Source organism: Bison bison, unplaced genomic scaffold, assembly GCF_000754665.1.
Source record: "Bison bison bison isolate TAMUID 2011002044 unplaced genomic scaffold, Bison_UMD1.0 scf7180017864124, whole genome shotgun sequence".
Classification (NCBI taxonomy): domain Eukaryota; kingdom Metazoa; phylum Chordata; class Mammalia; order Artiodactyla; family Bovidae; genus Bison; species Bison bison.
In genome coordinates, this window is record NW_011494696.1 from 256,825 (window position 1) to 270,350 (window position 13,526).

The window sequence follows — 13,526 nt, forward strand, 5'->3', positions numbered from 1 at the left end:
ATCTTCAGCAGTTAAATTTGCTGGTTTGTATGTTCCTATCGATCTTTCTTTATAAATAGAAAGGAAACAAACATGTTTAGTATGCATTCAGTCTCTTTGGAAATCATCCAACTTGAATTACATACCTTCTTTCCCCAGGGCACTCCCAACTCTAGTCCAGAAATAAAAACCTGCAGAGACTGAAGGCTGATTCTAGTACATAGCTATGGAGATTTCATTCCCACTGTTTTTTCAGGGAAAAATAAAGCATTAGTTGCTAACATTAAAATCAGTATATTATACATAAATATACAACCTGCTTTCCAGCATGGTTGAAGTGGAGGAAAGGCTGATCCCAGTGGTAAGGCCTGTGCTGCCTAGGGTTCAACATGGCAACCTAGTCCTAGTATCATTTCTCTTGCCTCCTGGGGCAATGAGTTTGTGAGAGCTAGACTGCTAGCTCACATAAGATAAACACTATTTTTGTCTTGATCAACTTTTACTTTGAAGCCTCTTACCCAGAACCTAGCACACAGTTCTTCCTTGAACATTTGTAGGATGATATAAAATATCTTGTGGATGCATATGATATATCTTCCAATACTGAAACCATGCAATTGAAGTACTGCTGTGCCCTAAATCTATGATACAGATTGGCATCATGGGTGCCCCTGACATCTGCCATTAGACCCACTACCTAAAGCCAGTTGTATGTCCCTGGGCTGCCCTTGAAGTCTTCCCTTTGCCATTTGACAACTTATCCTCCTAGCAATCTCCTCTCCAACGAAGACAGCAATGCATAGCTCATGAAGTGGCTAGGAAGATGACATGAAACCAAGAATGTCAAGCATGGCCCCTAGTATCCATTTTCATGATGTTCTTCACAGTTTTTTCTCCAAGTAGGCAAGGTTCTCCATCTTCTTAGATGTCCATGCAGATCAGTTTGATTTTCCAGCCCAGCTTCAAGGAAGAGATTACAGTTCAATTCTCTGTATTCTGAGAAGCTTCAAAGTCCACTCGCCAAGGACACTGATGGAGGTAAAGATTTTATTGAGAGCTTTGTGTTTTATCAGATCTATTAGTGGCCTAAAGGGGAAAATTAGTGCAGGTCAGAGCATATATAACTAGGAGCTCCTGGTCACCACTACAGGCTAGGAACCTGAACTTCTTTGAGTACCTGGAGCCAGGAAAGAAACATGAAGTGGCCTGTGCTCCTCGGGCTGGTGGCCTTCTCAGAGTGTATAGTCAAGTAAGTATGGGGACTGTAAGCAGCAGCATCTTCCTTTCTCGGATTTTCTTTTCATCTGATTATTCTTCCACCCATCAGGTTGAGAAGAGAATTGAATATTTCCCTGACAGTTTTAAATTCACTTCTTACTTATTGATAAATACCTTGCTATAGGAAGTTAGCAAGGGTCTTGGTGTAGATTAGCATGTTTGCACAACTCTTGGAGTCCAGTCATCTCATGATCTATTGAAAATGGAACTCCTTGCAATTGTTCAGTGCACAGTCAATGCAGATGTAGTTGTGGTCCTGTGGAATAGCACTTTTTCTACATTTTATTCAACATGTCCTCTTTGTTCTCTCTCTATTTCAGTATGTATATGCCTATGTCTGCATCTCTGTTTCACTGTCATTTATCTTTCCATCTCTTTGGAAGTCTCTGTGAATGTGTTTCTCTCTGTGTTGTTTTCTTTTCTTTTAAATTTCATTTGACTCATCCTTCCTTCTCAAGCCTCTGAATTTCCCTAACTTGTTCCTTATCTCCTGGATTCTTCTTTCAACTGTTTCTTCTATTTCAACTTGGAGAACGAGTGGAAAAGCTACTTATACACTGTTTTATATCTGACAAGCAGTGTGACCACAGGCAACTCACAAACCTCTTGCATTTCAAATTCTTCCCTTGTAAAAGAGGATAGGAATCCCATTTCTACCTCCTTCCCTGAGCTTCTGTGAGAAGGATACAGTGGGATGGCAACAGCAATGCTAATGGCTGTCATTGTTGAGACTTCCTATTTATCAGGTACCTTATATCCATCACTTCACTTATCCCCAAAATATTCTATTTGGAGGGTGGGAATTATTACATTCCACCTTTTTCCCAAGGGAGAGACTGAGACCCCACATGGTCATATGGCTTACCCAAGATTACAGAACAGAACCTATTTTCAAATCTATGTATTTCCCATGGTATATGCATAAAATTCTGATAATAATGTGACACTAATAAAAATGATTGGAAAATACACAGTGCCATTACAATGACATTTATACCTTAACAGATAGAGCTAATTGTTGCTTCTCCTTTGTTTTCTTTCCCCAATGATCGGTGAAAGAATACCTCTAACGAAAGTGAACGTCATGTGAGAAACCCTCAGTGAAAAACCTTGCTGAACAATTTCCTGAAGGAATATGCTTACAGACTGCCCCAGATTTCTAACAAAATAGTGTTTGCTTAGGCAATAATTTAGACTTACCTTATTTGTGATTATTATAGCGATTACTATAACTACAAGGTATAATTTTACTTTATTTAAATTTTATGAATTTGAATGTTTTTTACACTAATTTTCCCAATAAAGTCCACTATGAAACCAAAAAAAAATTGGCTTCTGTACCCATGAGGAACTTCCTGGATGTGAGTCTATTGGGAGGATGGTGATCCCCCGCGCCCCCTGGTGGTGTGGACTAGCACTGGGGCTCATCTGCAGGTGGCAGATCAGACGTTGGGGCTGTGGCAGGGGCAGAAGGCAGGGACACTGGGGAACAGGGACCCCATTCCTGGAGGAGAAGGCATTCTCATCCTCCACTCTTGGTCTGTGGTCACTAGGCCCTGCAATGACCAGGTAGCAGGTAAACATCCATTTTTGTGGCAGGTAAACATCCATTTCTGTGTCAGAAATGTGTCATTAGTTTGAGGGAGATTGTTTTCTGAACTAAGTGAGGCACTCAGTTACAGATAAACGACGAACCATCTCTGATCAAAAGGTAAAGCCAATTTCAAAGTAATTGTGAATCCTCAGGCAGAGGAATTCAACTTCCACAAGTGTAAGAACCACAGCAGTAAAAATTTACCAAACCCCTATTCTGTGTAATAGCATAAGAATCTAACTGTGATTATTTTTATTAGATTAGAAAAGAAATCATTCTGCTTTCAAGAATGCCCAGGCCAGCCTGGGAGCGAGGCAAAGAGTAAATACATGTCAAATGAAAGGGTCACCTGTGTGGTGTTGATTGGATGTGGTTTGAGTTTAGAGGGAGTGAGTGGTGTTGATCAAAGAGGACCTCCTGTAGATGGAGGTGCTCAGGTTGGGTTTGGAGAGACTAGAAAGCTTCTCAAATGAAGGCACCAGGACTTCCCTTGGGGTCCAATGGTCATGACTCTGGGCTTCGAATGCAGGAGGTACTTCTTCAATGCCTGGTCATAGATTTAATATCCTTCATGCTGTGTAGTGCAGGAAAAAATATCAAATGCAGGCACCTCTCTGAGAAAGATTGTGAACTTCATGGTGGTTGGAAAGTGATCTCAGGAGACATGTGACACCCAGAGGGAGGCAGCAGTGTGGAAATCGAGGGGAGCCAGATCTACACTAACCCACCCTTCCTGGTCCCCATAGATAGCATACGTGGGTAACATCACCACTAGAACACCCCCTCAGCAATTCTGGGTTGTCTGACATGGGCTCACCTGACTTGTGGGTGCCCTCCATCTTTTGCACCAGTCCTGCCTGTTATGAGTACAGACACCTCCCAACCCACCCATCTTTTACTTGTCTGATACCCCCCTTTTTCATCATTGGCACCTGACACTCATCTGACAGTGTGTCTGACTTATCTGACAGTGTCACTCTCTGACATTCAACTTTTGTGTCTGCAGATACACACATTACCTTCAAGTATCAGGAGTCTTCCACCTACCAGCATACGACCAAGCCCTTTGAAATCATCTATGGATCTGGGAGAATAAAGGGATATCTTGTTTATGACACCATTCGGGTAGTGTGTAAACAGAAGCTGAGTCAGTACTGGGAATGGAGTGACCACAGCTACAAAACAGATGCAGGACCAGCTGGCAGGACCCATCCTACACTAACTCCCCTAGTGACTGGCCATCCTACCCACAGGGTCCTGTCCCTGGGCAGACAGCACCCGTGGTGACATACAAACTCCCAGATTAGCTAACCCAGAGAGTACCTTGGGGTGTGGACTTGCAGCTCCTCTGCCCATGAGCAGTTCAAGGTTCATTTTGCTGGGAGCGAGAAGAGGGGGGGGGAAGCACCCATTTTTAAATTCTCAGAATGTTCTAGGCACTTTCGGGTAGTAACTGGTTTAATCCTGCAACAACCCTACACAGCAGGTACTTTGATTAGCTCATAATACAGATGAGGAAATTGAGGTGCAGACAGCAAGGGCCTTGCAGAGGTCACACATGTGGTAAGCAATGGAGCTGGGCTGGCTTTTCAGGATTGAAGTTGCCGTGGGGTATTTGGGGCAGAATCAAACTGATCTGGGGACCCTGGTGGCAGCCAAGTCCTTCCGATATCCAAGATGGAAAGAAGCAGTACAGAGATGTCAGAGGGGCCTGATAAATGAGTTCTCACTCTAGGGGGCCTTTGAGAGTCTAATAAAACTTATGACCTCCCTCCCTCAAAGTACCCGAGTAGTTCTCTCTCTTTTATTCTCTTTCTCTCATAAACACTCACACAAACACACACACGTCTCCAGAAGTGTATTTCCCAGGCAGTACCTTCATAGAACCCTGCAAGCAACATTGTATTTTCAGCTTCTGTCTTCCTGGGCAGATGCAGAATCCACAGTACATTACAGTGAATTCAGTCCATTTCTGTCATCAGGTCATAGTGATGACAAAGAGAAGACTGTTCTGATCTCTACTCATATTGTCCCGAAGGGGGCACCATTGGGTCCTGTCCTGACTTTTTGTTGCCCCAACTGTACAGAAGACTTGAAGCCAATTTGACTCAAGCAGATGATGTTTTTTCAGAGGGGCAGATGTTTTAAAGTCCACAACCCTTCACAAACGGAATCCAAATTCTCCTCAGCTTGGTCTAACCATCTGAGGTCCACCAAAGACACAGCCCAGCCTCAGTTCTTCTCTGAGGATTTAATGACGATGCACCCCAGTCCAGTCCTAGCCCTACTTCACAAATCTGTAAGTGGGAACACTCTTCTCTCCCATAGATTGGGAACCTTGTAAGTACTGACCAGCCGTTTGGTCTAAGCCTGGAGGAGTATGGATTTGACGGTTTACCCTTTGATGGCGTCTTGGGCTTGAACTACCCCAACAGGTCCATCATAACAGGTTCTTCACAACCTGAAGAAACAAGGTGCCATTTCTGACCCTGTCTTTTCCTTTTACTTGATCAAGTAAGTCTGAGCTGGACAAGCCCTCTCTCCAAATTAGCTTAAGATGCTTCAGTTGCAAGAAAATTATAGAACACTTAATAAAGAAGTATCCTGAGAGATAATCTAACCCAGGAAAACTATGGCCCCAGGCCCCACCTGGCTTCATTACTGGCCCTTATAAATAAAGATTTATTGGAACACAACCATGCTCCTGGGTTCAAGAGCAGCAGTTTGGTGTAGGGGGTGAGTGGAGATGAAGACTAATGCAAGGTATCAGGATGTGAGTTGGAAGAAAAGGCAACAAGATTTACTGATGATTTTGAAATGTATGGAAAGAGAGGGATGATGGAAATCTTTCCTTCCTCACTAACATTTCACTGGGAGCCCAGATCAGGTACACAATTTGCAGGAGCCCGTGCAAAACAGAAGTGTGGGACCCAAAATGAAAGTGTGGGAATCCTTTTTCAACAAGTATTGGGATTTCAAGCCAGGTAGAGCAAAGGTCAGGTCCCCTACTGAGTGTGGGGCCCTATGGACAGCACAGGTCACAGGATAGCAGTGCCAACCCTGGGTTAGCCTGAACTCACACCTTTAGCACTTTCAGGCCTTGATTTTTCTGGACTGAGACAAGGGGAAGCCAAAGCCTTCAGCACACTGTCTTCTGAGGATATCTCTGAGCACTCAGGTCACAGGAGGTCCAGAACTCATCAGAAGCTTGGGTAGGTGGAGCCCAGGAAAGGTGGCCCAGCTTCTACCCTCCTCTGTGCCACTCATTAGCCAGTAACTGACCTTGGTCTAGTTCACAATTGCTCATAGCCTCAATTTCTGCATCTGTAAATAGGGACATTATCAGGGCCTTGATGGGTGGACAAGCACAGTCCTGACAGTCCTGTTGTTACTGTCATCCAAGGATCACTCTCTTCCTTCTTTCTACAAATGCAGGGTGAACAGCAGCATGCTGATGTTGGGTGGCAGGGACAAAGCCTACTACAAGGGACAGCTCAACTGGATACCATTGTCCCGAGTGGGTGACTGGCATATAAACATAGACCAGTAAGCTTCTCCCTCTGAGGGTCACCCCAAGTGATGCTCCCACATCAGTACATGGACACAAAGCAGACACACACAAATACACTCACAGACATACACCAGCCATATACACCATCCACAGTGACACATACAGACACACAGACACACACAAACACAAAGGCGGGCACATATAAACACATAAGCAGATACATACAAACACACACACAGACATACATTGCATAAGCAGACAGACACACAAGCAAACACACAGAGCCACATACAAATACACACACAAACACAGAAACACACAGATACAAAAACCACCCATGGATTCATAATTGCCCCAGGCCTCCTGACCAGGGCTCTGTCCAGGGTCCTTAACAGGGTCCATAAAGGCCTATGCAGCTGGGGGAGGGCTTCACCCCTGAGTGTGAGGTGGGGAACATGTTTAGAGGACCCTACAGTGTGGTGAAAAGAGAATCAGGGAGAATTTCCTCAGCCTGAACAGAGCTGTGATAAGATGACCAACTGTCCATGTTTACACAGGACTAAGGAAGCTCTCAGTTCATATAAATGTCAATTTAAACATAGGGAACATCCTGAACAAATGAGGGAAAACAGTCTCCTTAGGGAGAAGCTAGCCAGCAGTGGAGAGAGGTTGACCACAGTCTTGAAATCTGAAAGTGACTCATAATAAGACACCCCACTTAACCTAGCTACCTATTGTTTATCCTAAGCACACAGTGGAGAAGCTGCTGTAACTGAGAGAACAGGAAGGTGGGATCTAGGAATGGCTTGAGAACAAGGGGCAATAATTGATGAGATTCTGTGTAGTATCCTCAGACAAATGCTGACCTGTCCTTTGGAGGTCCCCTGGGCTACTCAGATATCTCCTGGCCAGGGCATCAGTGTCTGAGCTGGGTGAGTAAGCAGTGCTGGAGATACCCTTTCCCAGGGAAGCCGGTCTCCCCCACCCCATGAGAATCTGCTGCTTCAGGGAACCTCCATCTTCACTGTGTATTTGACCCATTTTTGTTCGACACCAGATACAGCTCTCTGGATGGTCCTCATTCATTATTTTCACAGTCTTCATTCACTCATTCAACAGACAAGCATTGTGCATCCACTCTGAGCCAGGCACTTTAGGGATGTGATGAGAAAAAAATTTGCCCTCACATCTGAGAAGGCAAATGTACAAGAAATGCCTCACAGACATAGTGAATTGTCACATTGGTACATGCTAGACATGAGGAAGGGTCTACAGAGAATGACCAAGACAGGCGACTAATGTACACCGAGGAAAAGACTTCACTGAAACCATGACAGTTAAGCTGGAATCTGGAAGAGGAGAAGAAATTTGCTAGTCAAAGGGGACGGGGGTCTTCTAGGAAGGAAGGACAGCTGTGTCAAGGTACAAAAGAGCCTGATGTATTCAAATATTGCATTCAAGAATGTCAAGGAAGGTGTCATGTCGAGAGCAAAGTAAAAGAGTCAGGGAAAGAGATGTTGCCTTACATCTCTGAAGGGCTGTTCAGGAGACAGGAAGGGGGCAGCTCTGGGGAGACTCAGAGTTACCTTGATGCTCTTTTTGTTCCACTGTCTCTCAGCATCTCCATGAAAAGAAAGGTTATTGCTTGTTCTGGCGGCTGCGAGGCCCTTGTGGACACTGGGACATCACTGATCAACGACCCAACAAGACTGGTCACTAACATTCAGAGGCTCATCTGTGCCACGCCCCTGGGTCCCAGGGTGAAGGGTCATGCCAGAGGGTCACTCCGAGTCTCCACACACAACAAGGATCTCCAGGGCCAACCTCTCTCCCTCTCTCTCTAACAGCACTACATTTTGTGTTCTACCATCAATACCCTGCCCTCTATTATCTTCACCATCAATGGCATCAACTACCCACTGCCAGCTCGAGCCTACGTCCTCAAGGTGAGGAGAAAGCCCTGAGGGTTGGTTCTCAAATAGGAACTTGCAGAAACCCTTGAGCTGGTTCAGGGAGGAAGGCACCCTCTGCAGGCCATGTCACACCATGGCAGATGATCCTGAGCCCCTGTAGCTGGGCCAGTGCCTCCCACAAAACCAACCACTTGAGAGTAAAGGTCAGTCTGGGGCACTGATCTTCCTGAAATAGACATGGAGACACCACCCCATGCTGGCCTGGTATGAATCACAAGAAGAGGGGAACACTAAGGACCTCAGCCTCAGAGAATTTCTGTTCAGTCAGAGCCCTCAGATGCATGAACACAGAAAGTCAGCTCTAGCAATCCCTGAAATAGGCCATGTGACAAGGAGAATGGCTGGGGATAGTCCCAGTGTGCTATCCCACTAGAGGGATTAACAGTCTCCCTTCCCTTCTCAAAGTTTTCCTTGTTTGGATGATAAATTACATAATTACCCTAGTCTCAGCTGCTTCTTTCTGTTGCTATGCCCATGTGCCCCCTTTGTGAGTTGGGATACCTAAGCCCTCTGTGGGTAAGTTGGATGCTAAGGTGACTAAAGGGTGCACAGTGTCTGTACAGCCCTGACACAGGGTGGAGGCTTCATGTCAGCTCCCTATGGGAGTTCAGAGTAGGCTGATGGGCTCAAAGAAGGCTTTGAGGAAGAAAGGGAATTTCAGTAATTCTAACCCCGCAGACTCATAGCACAATAAGGGGGCTTGCTTGTCTACAGGCAAATCTACACTGGATTTCATGCAAATGGCACCAGAGGTGCTCTGCAAAGGAGCACTGGGGACTTACTAGGGATGATGAGGGCTACAGATCGACCAGTGTGGGTGGAGCATGAGAATGAATCACCCAGTCATTCCTGGAGTGGCCAAAGAAGGTTAGTGTGGCTCCAAGGAGTTTTCCCAGACGGCCTGAGTGAAGACTTAAAGAACATGTTGTGAAAATCGCTATTAATGTATTTAACATGCATAACCAGCAATGAGCTACTGTATAGCACAGGGAAATCTGCTCAATGTTAGGTGGCAGCCGGGATGGGAGGGGTATCTTTGGGACAAGGATACACGTATATGTATGACTGAGTCACTTCATCACCCACCTGAAACTCAGAATATTGTTAACACCTATACTCGAATACAAAAATGAAGGTTTTTAATAAAGAACAGGTTGTGGGGACGAAGAAGAACCGGCAATCTCTGCAACGAAAACAAGAATCAGGAGTCAGTAGGAAAGAAACAAGAGAGTATGAAGAGAACTATGGGACACTCTCGTTTTTTTCTAAAAAATTTGTACTGAAGTATGACTAATCTTCAATGTTGCCTTAAGTTCTGCTGCACAGCAAACTGACTCAGTTATACACATACAAAAATATTTTTTTTCTTATTCTTTTTCATTACAGTTTGTCACTGGATATTGAATATATTTCCATGTGCTCTCAGTAGGACTTTGTTGTTTATCATTCCTCTGTATATTACTTTGCGTCTGATAATCCCCTACTCCCTGTACTCCCCTCACCCACACCCTTCCTCTGGCAACCACATGTTTTGGCCCTTTTTGTTTTGGATGAACCGTCAAATCCCCAGCTGCTGAGAAAATCACCTGATACTTACCAAAAGAGGTAATAAAACAAAGAAGTGTGCTGAGCCTGGGTACTGGGGGGAGTTGCAGGTAAGGGCTCAGGCTGACTGGTGTCTCTGACTCCCCTAGGATTCTCAAGGTGGCTGCTTTAGCACCTTTAAAGGAGGCACAGAAATTTTTAACATGCAGAGACCTGAGTCCTGGGTGACGTCTTCCTGAGGCTGTATTTCTCAGTTTATGATTGAGGAAATAACAGGATTGGCCTGGCTCAGGCAGTGTAAATGCTTGGACTGGTTCAAGAATTAATCAGGCTGCTCCTAAAACACACTTGCTCACACTTAGGGCACTCTTGCCCAGGGATGCTGGTGAACTGCATTTGGTGCTCTGCAAACCCTATTCTCAGTAAAGAATAAAAGGTTTCACTCTTAATGGTGCTAAAACAAACGGGTGCCTCTGTTTGTGTCTGGGAGGTACATAATGATCAAGAAGGATCTGGTACAAAGTCTGAGGCACACTTGAGAGGAGCCCAACTCCAACTGGCTTCAGAGAAAGGGGGAACTTATTGGATGGATTCTGGGGATCTGGGACATAGGAACCTGAGCAGATCCAAAGATCTCAGTGACTGGGCCCAAGAAATCAAAAGTCATTGGTTTTCTCCTTTTCATCCTCGCTCTTTCCCCTCTCTCTTCTTTGACTGTCTTAGCCTGACAGCTTTCTTCCCTAAGGCTTCTACACCTACTGAGGAACTCCAGAGCTACCTGCCCTAGGGTTTTATATCCTGAAGTCATCTAACCCATAAGAAAAGAAGCTCAGAGATATCAGGATTCTAGGGAGTGCTCTGAATGGCCCACCTCAGATCACATGTCCAACTGGAGACCAACCATCCTGGCAGTGCCATGGGGTGCTATGAGTGGCTTTACATGGTCATGTGGCCCTGACCCAGCAGCAAACATGATTGTCAATTTCCTGCAGAACCACATGACTGGAGCTGGGTAGTTGTAGCCTCAAAGATAGTGGCTGGGGGATGGTCTAGACCATGGAAGAGTTTATGACTCTTCCACCACCAACTCCACCATCTCCTCAATCAGAGGAATTATAAGGGGTAATGAAAATATTCTAATCATCCCATCTCAGGAACATTGGCAGTGGGCTTCTGCTCCAGGGCTTCTGTGTGAGTCCATCATACCGAAAGTGTTTGCTTTTGTTCCCACACCCCAGTCACCAGCCCTCTGCCACACACGCTTGCTGTGTCCTGTCCAGTCCCACTTGGCAAGTGATGGCCCCTGTGGATCCCTGAGCTATCCTCCTCCTGCAGGGCTCAAATGCCCCTTCCTTGGCCTCCAACTCTGCTGGGGAGAATGTAACTCATATATCAGGGCACCCAGGGTACACAGAGGCTTCAGCCTTTCTGAGCTTCCTCCAAGGGTGGTGCTACAAACCATTTGGTTAGAGCTGCCATGGTTAGGCACTTTTGGAGTGGAAGCATCAGTTCTTCCCACCTGAACACCCTCGACAGAGACCTCATCTGGGACAGCAAGGGTCAGAGATTGATTACCTTTAGGACTGACTAGTTTCATTTCCTTGCTCTATAAGGGACTCTCAAGAATCTTCTCCAGCACCACTATTCAAAAACACCAATTCTTAGGTGCTCCCCATTCTATAATCTCACATCTGTATAAGACTACTGGAAAAAGCCATGGCTATGACACTACAGACCTTTGTCAGCCAAGTGATGTCTCTGCTTTTTAATACACTGTCCAGGTTTGTCATAGCTTTACTTCCAAGGAGCAAGTGTCTTTTAATTTCATGGCTGTGGTCAAGGCCCATTGTGATTTTGGAGCCCAAGAAAATAAAATTTTCCACTGTTTCCACTGTTCTTCCATCTACTATCATTAAATGCTGGGGCTGAGTGCCATGATCTTAGTTTTTTGAATGTTGAGTTTTTAAGGCAGCTTTTTCCTTTTCTCTTTCACCCTCATCAAGAGGCTCTTTAGTTCCTCTTCCCCTTCTGTCATTAGGGTGGTAACATCTTCATATCTGCTGTTGTTATTTCCCCTAGCAATCTTGATTCCAGCTTGGATTATCCAGCCCAGCACTTTGAATGATGTGTCCTCAGTTCAGTTCAGTGACTCATTTGTGTTCGACTCTTTGCAACCCCATAAACTGAAGCACTCCATGCTTGCCTGTCCATCACCAACTCCTGGAACCTACTAAAACTCATGTCCATCAAGTCACTGATGCTATCCAACTGTCTCATCCTCTGTCATCCCCTTCTCCTCCTGCCTTCACTCTTTCCCAGCATCAGGGTCTTTTCCAATGAATCAGTTATTCCCGTCATGTGGCCAAAATATTGGAGTTTCAGTATCAACATCAGTCCTTCCAATGAATATTCAGGATTGATTACATTTAGGAATGACTAGCTGGTCTCTTTGCAGTCCAAGGGACTCTCAAGAGTCTTCTCCCACACCACAGCTCAAAAGCATCAATTTTTCAGTGCTCAGCCTTTTTTATAGTCTATCTCTCACATTCACACATGATTACTAGAAAAACCATAGTTTTGACTAGACAGACCTTTGTTGGCAATGTAATGTCTCTGCTTTTTAATATGCTGTCTAGGTTGGTCATAGCTTTTCTTTCAAGGGGTTCAGTTCAGTTCAGTAGCTCAGTCGTGTCCGACTCTTCACGAGCCCATGAATCGCAGCACGCCAGGCCTCCCTGTCCATCACCAACTCACAGAGTTCACTCAGACTCACGTCCATCGAGTCAGTGATGCCATCCAGCCATCTCATCCTCTGTCGTCCCCTTCTCCTCCTGCCCCCAATCCCTCCCAGTATCAGAGTCTTTTCCAATGAGTCAACTCTTCACATCAGGTGGCCAAAGTACTGGAGTTTCAGCTTCAGAATCATTCCCACCGAAGAAATCTCAGGGCTGATCTCCTTCAGAATGGACTGGTTGGATCTCCTTGCAGTCCAAGGGACTCTCAAGAATCTTCTCCAACACCACAGTTCAAAAGCATCAATTCTTTGGTGCTCAGTCTTCTTCACAGTCCAACTCTAACATCCATACATGACCACAGGAAAAACCATAGCCTTGACTAGATGGACCTTTGTTGGCAAAGTAATGTCTCTGCTTTTGAATATGCTATCTAGGTTGGTCATAACTTTCCTTCCAAGGAGTAAGTGTCTTTTAATTTCAAGGCTGCAGTCACCATCTGCAGTGATTTTGGAGCCAAAAAAAAATAAAGTGTGACACTGTTTCCACTGTTTCCCCATCTATTTCCCATGAAGTGATGGGACCGGATGCCATGATCTTCATTTTCTGAATGTTGAGCCTTAAGCCAACTTTTTCACTCTCCACTTTCACTTTCATCAAGAAGCTTTTTAGGTCCTCCTCACTTTCTGCCATAAGGGTGGTGTCATCTGCATATCTGAGGTTATTGATATTTCTCCTGGCAATCTTGATTCCAGCTTGTGTTTCTTCCAGTCCAGCATTTTTCATGATGTACTCTGCATATAAGTTAAATAAGCAGGGTGACAATATACAGCCTTGACATACTCCTTTTCCTATTTGGAACCAGTCTGTTGTTCCATGTCCAGTTCTAACAGATGCTTCCTGACCTGCATACA

At 45.1% G+C, this 13,526-nt stretch overlaps 1 pseudogene; it reads left to right on the forward strand.

The window, feature by feature from the left end:
• The first annotated feature begins 1,175 nt into the window (after nt 1-1,175).
• Nucleotides 1,176-13,526, forward strand: part of LOC104988333 — an 18,040-nt pseudogene continuing 5,689 nt past the window's right edge.